Raw genomic sequence first — 13,512 nt, 5'->3', positions numbered from 1 at the left:
CGAGAAAGGAAAAGCATCTAAATTGATTGTATTTGAGAATAAATTCTCTGCTCCCTCACAAATTCCACCTTGAGTAACTGGGCCCAACACTCTGCATCCAATTAGATACTGCCAAAGTAAAATTTGGACATTTCTATGATCAGTTTTTAATGGGAGAGGGTTTAGTTAGTCCACTTGGCTGGCTAGCTGATTTGCAATGCTGAGAATGGCAAAACTGTGGGTTCAATTCCACCTGAAATTACTGTGAAGAACTTTCCTCATCCTCTCCCCTCACTTGAAATGTGGGCAACCCTTGGGTTAAACCACCAGTAGTCATTTCTCTCAAATGAGTGAGCAGCCTATAGACAGGTAGGACAATGGTAACTTCACCTTTCATACACGTAGGAGGATAGCAAATATTTCACTGAATAAAACGTAAGGGTCTTTTGTTCTAAACATTTTACTGACATGCTTTTTTATAGTTTGGACATAACATCCGTTTTTATTATGACACCTCTTTCTGGAAAGAAGGGGGATACTTTTCATTGTTTTGGTTCCAGAGTGAAGAAAGGGTGCATAAGAGCATAGCTCAAATGCAAACGAATAAGGCATTATTCCCAAAGTAGAATGCAAGGTCTGATGAGCTGCACACATCATAAAATCACAGACATACCCATTGTCAGCATTTGAGGTTACCCTGCCTGCATTTCTTTAACAAACTGTTCAGAAACGTTAGGACATACTTTAGACCAGACAGGACTTCAAACTAGGCCTTCTGGCCCACAGGTAGTAACACTACCACTGTGGCAAAAGCATCATAAAACATCCTCAGCTGCTTTGGTGGGATCTGAACTCATCTGAGCATTAGTCTCTGCCTCAGCATTACTTGTCCAGGAACATTACTATGAAGTGACTTTTCTCCTTGACTTTGTCAGTGCATACTTTTGTGGGATATAGGTAAAGTAGTGTTACTTCTGCAATCATAATTACTTATGCAAGGTAAATGCACTCACACCAGTGTATAATTGTTTCAACCAAGAGCTGAGTCAACAAGAATGAAAACTATGTGGAGGAAATATATAATTGTTTTTGTATTAGCTAAAATGTGCATACAAGAATGAAACGTGCCTACAAACAATGGTAGATGTTACAGACAAATAGATAAGGTGCTGTGAGGATGTAGGTTAAGCCAGATATGCTTGTACAAGCAGTAGTTATAAGCATCTGTTTCCCACTTTTGCAAAAACACAAAAACAAACCCCAATTAAAAGGTCATAAGGATAAGGTTGGAGAAAGGGAGGAAATGTCACATATGGAGGAATGGGGTAATAGTGAAGAAGGATATACCTAACAATGGGCCACAGCAGGATGTGGTGAAATGGCCGAGTAAAACTTGTACTTTGTTATGCACAAGGCCGGATAAGGCAAGAGATAAACAATAGTAATGGGCACCGGGTTGGGAGTAGTGAATCCTATATAAGACATGTACTTGCTAAACTCGGCGTGCCCTATTCCAGGCACCACGCTTGCAAGTGTATAATAAATATACTGATTGCTTCAGATCTTGTCTCGGACTGAAGTTATTGAAGTGATTGAGCTTTGTTTCTCACACCTTGAAAATGTATATTTTCTTTCTACCAAGTGAAATCAGCCAGACTAATTAGATCAAAGTTAAAAATCATACCAGGTTATAGTCCAACAGGTTTATTTGGAAGCACTAGCTTTCGGAGTGCTGTTCCTTCATCAGGTGGTTGTGGAGAACCACAATTAGATCAAGACAGATATGGCCTTTCTTTGGTTTGTACAGGATAATACCTTTTTAAAGTTGTGGATCACTGGCCTACTCAAAGCAGTCTTTGTATTCATCCAATACATTAGAAATGTAAAAAACAGGAGCAGGAATAAGTTATTTAGCCCTTCAAGCCTGCTCCACTATTCATTATGATCACGGCCGATTATCCAACTTGTGTATTTTAACCTAAAGGGACATCTTGCAGGAGTAGAGAGATGGGTGTATGGAGGGTGTGTGTCAACAATGCTTTTATGGGATCAGGAAATTGGATGGAGGGCTGGGGTTTCTCACCCCACCACTGCCCACTGCTATTTCATCTCCCAAAAATGGAAGATCCATCTCAGAGCATTAGTTGTAACTCGGCCAGGACCGAGACTATAAGCAGCCCCCAGATTCTCTGTCACATTAGGGAGGAGAGGAATGGCTCGACCAGGGTTGGGGGAGGAATGTTATGAGTGGGGAAATAGGGAATGAACATCTGAAGGGTTGCAGATTTTAGAACATGCCCAATGTGGAAAAGGGACTCTTGAGCAGAAACCCCAAGCAGGGTGACGGGGTGGGTTCACCCTCTATACCCCTGAAATCTCCCTTACAGTCTCAAATTTGAAGCTAAGTAGAGGGCAACCTTTTAATGTCCAATAATTGGCCATAAATGGGTCCCAACTAGAGTGAAGGAGGATGAGCCATCTCAATTCTTACCCATCCAACATAAGACTGCAAGAGATTAGAATGGCCAGCAGAAAGGGAATTTTGTGGGTCCCCTTTTTGGTGGACTTGCAGGGGGTGATCCTTAAATTTCTGGTCAGTAGTTCACATTAATAGCATTGGAGTAAACATTAATTCTTTGAAAGCTTATTTATCTGAAGCTTAGACAATAAATCTATCTGATACAATAAATAGTTTTCAGTTTCTATTATGAACCCTCCAATGAACTTTTGAAAACAGTAATCCTTTGCACTCCTTACTGTGTTGATATTGAAGGTGCATTTCACAGATAACACATCATGATGTTGATGTTTCTGAATCAAGACATTCATCTAAACAAACGTAATGGTTTATTTCAAAGATAGTTCTCTGAGACCTGGCCTCCTTACTGAACTGTTCTGAATAAAACTTGGGAACTAAATGCAGAAGATATGTATTCCTTTTTTTCTCCCAGTGCTGTTTTGAGGCTGTATTGTTTATTATGAGAAGGCAGTAGCCATAAGATCCAAAGAGGTTTGACTATACATCCACACTTTTCGAACTGTCTAAAATGGCTTACATCGGACTTCATTTGCAACCTGTTTCTACTGTGACAACACCACTCACTACTATCTGTTGGTCAACCACAAATCAATGTAGTCTAATACCTCCCAATTCATCACACAGACAAGCAGCTTTTGCATTACTCTGATGTGAAGGACATCATGGCTTGTGAAATTTAAATGGATAGCACCCATTGACTCACCATCTATCAGATCTGTAACCTTTATTTATGAACAGAGGAGAGATAGTAGTATAGTTCTCTATTTTGCCAACTCCTGACAAGCTGCAACAAGTGTATCTTAAAGGAGAAGTATTTAACCTTTGAGTATTATGATTTTGAAGAATGGAGAAAAGACAAACTTGCTCTGATATTTAACTTTATGATGAGGTGTACTTTTCTCAACATCTGAAATATGAATGAAACAGCAGTTGCTCACTCATTCACAGAAGACTCACAGGCACATGAAATTGGGGTTGCAAAAGATGTAACATGCGATTAATTGAGCCAAAGCACACAACTAAATGGTCACTTGTATTATCAATCCTTGAGACGGTGGTTAACAGCATTGAAAAAATGTGACATGCTCATCACAGTTCATTGAAGATGACGGAATGTCAATGTTTCTGGGGTTAAATTCACAGTGCCTTAATCCAAGCAAAAGGTTTCTGACTTTTCTGGTTGTGATCTGTAGTAAAGTTACACTTGCACAATTCAATTGAACTAATCCAATTTCTCTGTGGTCAGGTTTCTTTTCAAGTTCCTAAATTTTCTGGATGAGATCCCATCCTTTGTGAATTGATAAGGTATTTCCAATAATGAGTCAGTTTCTGTCGTGTGACCAAAGTTCCAATTTGTTTTTGTCCATACAATGGAGAATGAATGTTGGTTATTTGCACCTTTTTTGAGGGATAATTTTTTTTGAGGGTTTTCAATTAACAGATGCCAAGTTTGAGCAACCATTGTATTTTGTTCTTGCATGGCATCACAGACAAGATCAATATTTGTTGCCCACCCCTAATTACTCTTTAACTGGGTGACTTGTTGGCAGATGGCAGTTGAGAGCCAATCACATTGCTGAAGGTTCAGAGTCATATATCGACCAGACCAAATAAGAATGGTAGTTTTCCTTCCCTCAAGACTACCAGTGAAGTGCATGGGTTTTGACACAATCATTGAGAGTTTCATGGTCACAACCACTAATATTAGTTTTATAACCTAGACTTATTAACTGAATTCCAAGTCTGTGAGCTGCCTTGATGGCATTTGAACTTATGGTTCCAAACCATTGACATGGGCTTCCGTTAATCCAGTGACATTACAGCTATACCACCAACCATCCTCTTAATCTCAGACCATGCCATGCCTGAGGAAGGAACTGAGCTCCAAAAGCTTACAATTTCAAATAATCCTGTTGGAGCATAACCTGGTGTCGAGAGAGTGGTGCTGGGAAAGTGCAGCAGGTCAGGCAGCATCCGAGTAGCAGGAGAATCAACGTTTTGGGCACAAGCCAGGAATGAGGCTTGTGAGCCAGGGGGGCTGGGAGATAAATGGGAGTGGGGTGGGATTAGGGGCAAGGTACCTGAGAATGTTATAAGTAGATGAAGGTGATGGAGAAGGTGATAGGTCGGACAGGAGGATGGAGCAGATAGATGGGAAAGCTGATGGACAGATCAAGAGGGTGGTGTTGAGTTGAAGGCTTGGGAATGGGATAATGTGGGGGGGGGGGCTGCGGAATGAGGAAACGGGTGAAATGCACATTGATCCTGGTATGGTTGCAAGATCTCAAGGTGGAATATAATGAGTTCTTCCTCAAGCTATCGGGTGGTAAGGGTTTGGTGATGGAGGAGGCCCAAAACCTGCATGTCCTTGGTTGGGTTGGAGGGGGAGTTGAAGTTTTCAGCCATTGGATGGTAGGGTTGGTTTGTGCAGGTGTCTCAGAAACATTCTCTGAAATTATCTGCAAGTTGGCATCCTCTCTCCCCAATGTGGAGGAGACCACATCAGGTGCAATGGACACAGTAGATGACATTGGTGGAGTTACAGGTAAATTTCTGTAGAATGTGGAAGGACCCTTTAGGTCCTTGGATGGAGTTGAGGGGGGAGGTGTGGATGCAGGTTTCGCACTTCCTGCCGTGACAGGGACAGGTGCTGGGAGTGGGGTGTGGGCTGGTAGGGGGGCACGGATCTGATGAGGGAGTTGCAGAGGAAATGATCTCTCCAGAATACTGATAGGGGTGGGGAGGGAAATATATCTCTAGTGGTGGTGTTCTGTTTGGAGGTGGCAGAAGTCACGGAGGATGATGCGATATCCACGGAGGCTATTGGGGTGGAAGGTAAAGAACGGGGGTGTTCTGCCTTGTTGCATTTGGAGGGTTGGGGTTCAAGGGCAGAGGTGTGGGAAGTGTAGGAGATGCACTGGAGGGCATCGTCAACCACGTGGGAAGGGAAATTGTGATCTTTGAAGCAGGAGGCCATCTGGGATTTTCTAAGTTGGAATTGGTCATCCTCTGAACAGATAAGCAGAGGCGGAGGAATTGGGAATAGGGGATGGTATTTTTACAGGAGGTGAGGTGGGAGGAGGTGTAGTCTAGGTAGCTGTGGGAGTCAGTGGGCTTATAGTAGATGTCAGTGGTTCATCAGTCACCGAAGATGGAGATGGAGATGTCCAGGAAGGGGAGGGAGGTGTCCAAGATGGTCCAGGTGAATTTGAGGTCAGGGTGAGAGGAGTTAGTGAAGTTGATGAACTGTTCAACATCCTCGTGGGAGCATGAGATAGCGCTGATACAGTCATTGATGTAGCAGAGGAACACGTGGAGGGTGGTGTCATGTTAAGTACTGTATCCGTTGCACCTGATGTGGTCTCCTCTACATTGGGGAGACAGGATGCCTACTTGCGGAACATCTCTGGGATACCCACATCAACAACCCCACCACCACATGGCTGAACACTTCAATTCCCCCTCCCACTCTGCCAAGGACATGCAGGTCATGGGTCTTCTCCACTGCCACTCCCTTACCACCCGACGCCTGGAGGAAACACACCTTCTATTCTGCCTTGGGACCCTGCAACCACACGGGATCAATGTGGATTTTACCAGTTTCCTCATTTCCACTCCACCGACATTATCCCAGTCCCAAGTTTCCAACTTGGCATCGCCCTCTTGACCTGACCACCACCTTTCCCATCTATCCACTCCACCCTATTCTCTGACTAACACCTTCTCCTCACCTTCATCTCCCCATCGCATTCTCGGCTACCTTCCCCCCAACCCCACGCCCCTCCCATTTATCTCTCAGCCTTCTCCGGCCCATAAGCCGCATTCCTGATTGAATTGAATTGAATTGAATTGAATTTATTGTCACATATACTGAAGCACAGTGAAAAGCTTTGTCTTTCGAGCAATACTGGCAGATCACAGAGTTAAGTAGCATAGATAAGTAAATAATAGGTAAACAGCGGCAAAAACAAAAACACAGGTCAAGGCAAATGTTCAGAGTTTGAGTCCGTTCAGCATTCTAACAACAGCAGGGTAGAAACTTTTTTGAAACTTGCTGGTGTGTGTGCTCAGGCTTCTGTACCTTATGCCAGAAACATCGATTCTCCTCCTCCTTGGATGCTGCCTGACCTGCTGTGCTTTTCCAGCACCACACTGTCGAATCTGATGTCCAGCATCTGCAGTCCTCACTTTCTCCGATAACCTAGTGTCATTTGATTTTTGACCTTATCCTCCCCAGTCCGACTCCAGCATCTCCACATTATCTGTAAAATGCACTAGTAACATTTAAATAACACGTAATCTAATGTATTCTGATGTTTCTTTAATGGAATGTCCCCAAAAATGTCCTCACACTTTAATGATTGCCCATTGACATATACAGAGGTAAATTAATGCCAGGCAGAAGAGAAAACATAGGTCACGTGATCCCTAGACACCATCTTGTCAAGGTGATTTGTCTAATTTTCAAAAATGCTTTTGAAATGGAAATTTTCCATCTTTATATGTTCACCAATTTTATGTGCCTTGAGTAAATCCAATATATTGGCAACTTATCTTCAGTAATCCTTTGCTCAGGCTTTTTCATAACGTATTGGCCTGAATTGTTTGGAGGTGAGATATTTGGAATCTACACATCAGAATTACATCTAATAAGTTGAAATTTATACCAGTAATAAGCAAACAAAACTATACATTTTCTATTCTCTTCTATTTTGAAGAGACGATTTGAAAAACCTCATGTTGCTGAGATGTATAAAGGTGAAAGGAAACTGATTGTTTTCACAGTAATTTGATAAGCTGTTATAATTAAAAGGGATTCAACTTCATTAGACAACTCTCTGATGCCTCAAATTGTAATTACCTTGCCTACTGAAGGTGGGAAGAGATAATGTTTTTTGCCTCTGTTAGTTTGCTTGCTTGTAAACAAACATTTCAAAAACAAATAGGATATACAGAGGAACCTTGATAATCCAAAGGACACGGGCAGGGAATATTTTGTTCGGTTAATCGAATTTCAGATAATCAAATGCCGGATAACATAGTTTAGCCGAGCGTTGGGGCATTGCAATCTTGCCAGATAATCCAACATTCAGATAATTGAGCTTCCTCTGGACTTCAATGCAACTGATACACAGGCTGCAGCCAAAGGAAGAATTGATTAATTTTTATGAGCTTGTGGATCTGCTCTAGGTCATGGAATTTTCTTAAAGATCTGTTAAAACTGGAAGGTGGGGCAGAGTCATTGAGTTATAGAGATGTACAGCATGTAAACAGACCCTTCAGTCCAACTTGTGCATGCTAACTAGATATCCTAAATTGATCTAGCCTTATTTGCTAGCATTTGTCCCATCTCCCTCTACACCTTTCCTATTCACATATCCATCCAGATACTCTTAAATGTAATTGTACCAGTCTCCACCATTTCCTTTGGCAGCTCATTCCATACAAGCATCACCTCTGTGTTTTGGGCTCCCCTATCCTAGGAAATAAAGACCTTGGCTATTCACCCTCTCCATGCTCCTTGTGATTTTACACACATCTGTAAGGTCACCCCTCATCCTGCGATGCTCCAGGGAAAATACCCCAGCCTATACAGCCTCTCTCAACAACTCAAACCCACTAGCTCTGCCAACATCTTGTAAATCTTTTCTGAACCCTCTCAGCATTAGCAACATCTTTCCTATAACAGGGAGACCAGAACTGAATGTAGTATTCCAAAAGTGGCCTGACCAGTGTCTGGTACAGTTACAACATGGTGTTCTAACTGCTATACTCAAATGGACTGGCCAATGAAGGCAAGCATCCCAAACACCACCTTCTACCATGTCTACCTGTGACTTCATCTTCAAGAATAATTTGGCATTTAAAAAAAAATGTTGCCAGTTATTTTATTTAGAATATATTGATTGTTTCCAAAAATTGCAAGTTCTTTCTTTGGTGAGATGCAATTTCTCACGACCGTCAAAATAAAAGCAAAGTCTTCGAAGCAAGTTGTTAGATGTAGAGCCTCCTCAGTAAGATGGAAGCTCTTCATAAAAAGATTTCTTTTTCAACTTGTTATTTCAAAATATCAAAAGCCATTTAACTTTGAATTATAGATTGTGAAAGGAGTCTATAGGCTGTCACCTCTAATTGCTAAATAATGCAATAAGTTTACCTTGCACAAACTCCAAATTTTATGTTGGTATTTTACATAGCAAAGCAACAAAAAATATGACTCAAAATTACATAAAAGCTGATTTTCAATGTATTGTGCTGGAAATATTTGCCAGTCTAACACTGCAAACTATTTGCAAGAGGCAAAAAATAAAATCAGATTTTAGATCATGAAGTCTTCAAAAAGAACACAGTCAAGAATGACATACCTAAATACTTCAGTTTTCTGCATTTGAAATTTCATTAAAGAAATTTCCTTTGCACTTTTTTTTTCGCAATTATTTATGTGGTATATTGTAGAATTTAAAATGCATGAGGCACATGCAACATACCCCTGTGGTGCTCCAAACAATGTATCTGACACCACTTGTCTTGCTCCTCTTTATTATACTGTTGTACTGAGCTAGTCACGCAGAATAACCATTTTCTGCCAATTTTTATTCAAACATTCCATTTATCTAGCAAAACCTGTATAATAGAACTCCTGCAGTGAGCCATCACCTGTCTCAGCTGCAATGATGTTTTTAGCTGGTTGCCCTCACAAGATTTTTTTTTCATTGAAACAGACTGTTGTCTCAATCAACTATAAAGAGCACACAATGAAGACATGATTAAACTGAATTTAGTTCCTAATGTGAAAGTTTTTTTTCAAAATCAAAATTAATTGGAGCATGTTGTGCCCATTTCATAGAATCCACTGATCAAACGAACATTCACATCTCTAGTTTCTATTGGTTTCTTATCAGTGGTAAGAGTGAATGGTAACAGTGAAAGAGACAGTAACATTAAGTTTCACAAGTTACCACAATGCCATTTCTCATGTTTCTCATTATTCAACCCAATAAGGAAATTAACAAGAACAGCATATTAAGGAAGCTGGCTAAAACTGTTGGCTACACATTAGGTTTTCCTGATTAAAGTGTGACCAACATTTACTTAAATATATTAAACATTCTCTTTCAATAAAATGTACTTACATATCAAGATAATGGAATGATCAGATGCAAAGACATTAAAAGTGCTGCAGATGATGTAAATCTGAAATAAAAACAGGGCCTGATTCTTTTATCTGAAACAGAATTTATTTTTCAGGTGATAAAATGCAATTTGAGTCTTGTTTAAAAATAAATATAAATTTTAGTTTCTTCAGTGAATTAAATGTGGTCTAAAATAAAATTAATAAATCATTATTGTATTTTTAAACAATCCATATCATGACTATGACTGGCCAATGGAGAACACAGTTTTCAACATTAACTTTCTGACTTGGAAGGCACATAGTCACAGAGTCATATAGATGTACAGCATGGAAACAGACCCTTCGGTTCAACCCGTCCATGCCAACTAGATATCCCAACCCAATCTAGTCTTGCCTGCCAGCATCTGCCCCATATCCCTCCAAACTCTTCCTATTCATATACCCATTCAGATGCCTTTTTAATTGTTGCAATTATACTAGACTCCACCATTTTCTCTGCTGGCTCATTCCATACACATACCACCCTTTGCGTGAAAAAGTTGCCCCTTTGGTTTCTTTTACATCTTTCCCCTCTCACCCTAAACTTACGCCCTCTAGTTCTGGAATCCCCCACCCCAGGGAAAATACTTTGTCTATTTATCCTATCCATGCCCCTCATGATTTTATAAACCTCTATAGGTTCACCCCTCAACCTCCGATGCTCCAGGAAAAACAGCCCCAGCCTATTCAACCTCTCTCTAAAGTTCAAATCCTCCAACCCTGGCAACATCCTTATAAATCTTTTCTGAACCCTTTCAAGTTTCACAACATCTTTCTGATAATTGTGGTTCTGTTCGCCGAGCTGGGAATTTGCGTTTCAGACGTTTCGTCCCCTGTCTAGGTGACATCCTCCGTGCTTGGGAGCCTCCTGTGAAGCGCTTCTGTGATCTTTCCTCCGGCATTTGTAGTGGTTTGAATCTGCCACTTCCGGTTGTCAGTTCCAGCTGTCCGTTGCAGTGGTCGGTATATTGGGTCAAGGTCGATGTGTTTATTGATTGAATCTGTGGATGAGTTGACAACGGAATGAGGACATGTCGCAACCCAAAGGACTAGCCACACTACCATACATCAAGAGCATTTCCGAACTGACAGCCAGACTACTGCGGCCACTAGGACTCATAACAGCACACAAACCAACAGCCACCCTCAGACAACAATTCACCAGAACGAAGGACCCAATACCCAGCATGAGCAAAACCAATGTAGTGTACAAAATCCCATGCAAGGACTGCACAAAACACTACATAGGACAAACAGGAAGACAGCTAACAATCCGCATCCATGAACACCAACTAGCCACGAAACGACACGACCAGCTATCCTTTGTAGCCACACACGCAGATGACAAGCAACATGAATTCGACTGGGACAACACTACTATTATAGGACAAGTCAAACGGAGAACACCAAGGGAATTCCTATAGGCATGGCACTCATCCACAGATTCAATCAATAAGCACATCGACCTTGACCCAATATACCGACCACTGCAGCGGACAGCTGGAACTGACAACTGGAAGCGACAAATTCAAACCACTACAAATACCGGAGGAAAGATCACAGAAGCGCTTCACAGGAGGCTCCCAAGCAATGAAGATGTCACCTAGACAGGGGATGAAATGTCTGCAACGCAAATTTCCAGCTCGGCGAACAGAACCACAACAATGAGCACCCGAGCCACAAATCTTCTCACAAACTTTGATCTTTCTGATAGGAAGGAGACAAGAATTGCATGCAATATTCCAAAAATAGCCTAATCAACATCCTGTACAGCTGCAACATGACCTCCCAACTTCTGTACTCAATACCCTGACCAATAAAGGAAATCATACCAAACATCATCTTCACTATCCTATCTACCTGTGACTCCACTTTCAAGGAGCTATGAACCTGCACTCCAAGGTCTTTTTGTTCAGCAACACTCCCTAGGACCTTACCATTAAGTGTATAAGTTCTGCTAAGATTTGCTTTCCCAAAATGCAGCACCTCACATTTATCTAAATTAACCTCCATCTGCCACTTCTCAGCCCAGTGACCCATCTGATCAAGATCCCATTGTAATCTGAGGTAACCTTCTTTGCTCCACTACCACACCTCCAATTTTGGTATCATCTGCAAACTATACCTCTAATACTCACATCCAAATTATTTATATAAATGATGAAAAGTAGTGGACCCAGCACCAATGCTTGTGGCACTCCATTGGTTACAAGCCTCCAGTCTGAAAAACAACCCTCCACCACCACACCCCTCTGTCTTCTACCTTTGAGCCAGTTCTGTATCCAAATTGCTAGTTCTCCCTGTATTCCATGAGATCAATGGGCGGCACGGTGGCACAGTGGTTAGCACTGCTGTCTCACAGGGTTCAACTCCCGACTCAGGCGACTGACTGTGTGGATTTTGCACATTCTCCCTGTGTCTGCGTGGGTTTCCTCCGGGTGCTCCGGTTTCCTCCCACAGTCCAAAGAGTGCGGGTCAGGTGAATTGGCCATGCTAAATTGCCCGTAGTGTTAGGGGTAAATGTAGGGGTATGGGTGGGTTGCGCTTCGGCGGGTCGGTGTGGACTTGTTGGGCCGAAGGGCCTGTTTCCACACTGTAAGTAATCTAATCTAATCTAATCTAATCTAATCAAACATTGCTAACCAATCTCCCATGGGGAACCTTGTCAAATGCCTTACTAAAATCCATATAGATCACATCTACCACTCTGCCCTCATCAATTCTCTTTGTTACTTTTTCAAAAAATTCAATCAAGTTTGTGAGACTTGAATTATTTTTTGCCACCCACTCTGTCAAATCTTATAGTGTCTCAATATGCATCGTGGAAATCAGAGTCAGTCACGGACATGTAATTTACCCCTCAAAAGCAATTCAACAGTACTATAATTAAATATTCTTGTAGCAAAAGTTATATAAACAACTTGATAGTTTAAAGAAAAGGCCGAAAAATGTTAGATGCCAAATATACTTCCCTGGCAATGCTGTTAGGCCTTTCATTTAATTGATGCAGTGCAAAATACCCTTTATAGTTTGTTGACTTAAGGATCAGAGCCATCTGTGTCATCCTACTTTGAAACATTTCCAGTGGGTTCATGTTTCATTTTATACAGCTGTGTATGATACTTAACAAATGACTCATCAATGTTTAATTAAATACCAATTTTCATGACTCAACTGTAAATCCATCTCAAAGCCATAAAAATCTATTGGCTTCAACAATTGTGAGCATATTCTATGATAAAGATTTACCATATTTTAGTAAACTACTACACCTCAGAAGATTCTTATTATGTGCTTTATTTATTAATGTGGTTATAATTTGTGACAGCGCAAAATATTGCCTACTTTTTGTACTCTAAATCTGAATGAATAAATCTCTCAATGTTTTTGAATTGCATCCGCACTTTCAGACAGTACTGTACGCTATACAGTGGCTCAGTGGTTAGCACAGCTGCCTCACAGTGCCAGGGACCCAGGTTCAATTCCACCCTTACGCAACTGTATGTGTGGTGTTTGCACGTCTGTGTGGGTTTCTGTTGGGTCTCTGGTTTCCTCCTACTGTCCAAAGATGTCCATGTAAGATGGTTTGCCAATGCTAAATTGCTTATAGTATTCAGGGATGTGCAGGTTAGGTGTGTTAGCCATGGGAAATGTGGGGTTACAGGGTAAGGGGATGGGTCTGGGTGATATACTCTTCAGAGGGTTGGTGTGCACCAGTTGAGCTGAGTGACATATTTTGAAAATGTACAGATTGTGTGACTAGTTGGGATCTAGTCAAACACAGATGTTTGAATTATGGAAGTTATTAATATAACTTATG

The sequence above is a fragment of the Chiloscyllium plagiosum genome, unplaced genomic scaffold, assembly GCF_037043375.1.
Source record: "Chiloscyllium plagiosum isolate Xiang-an unplaced genomic scaffold, Cpla_swu_hap1 HiC_scaffold_18, whole genome shotgun sequence".
In the NCBI taxonomy this organism is placed as follows: Eukaryota; Metazoa; Chordata; class Chondrichthyes; order Orectolobiformes; family Hemiscylliidae; genus Chiloscyllium; species Chiloscyllium plagiosum.
Note: the sequence above shows the minus strand (reverse complement) of the source record.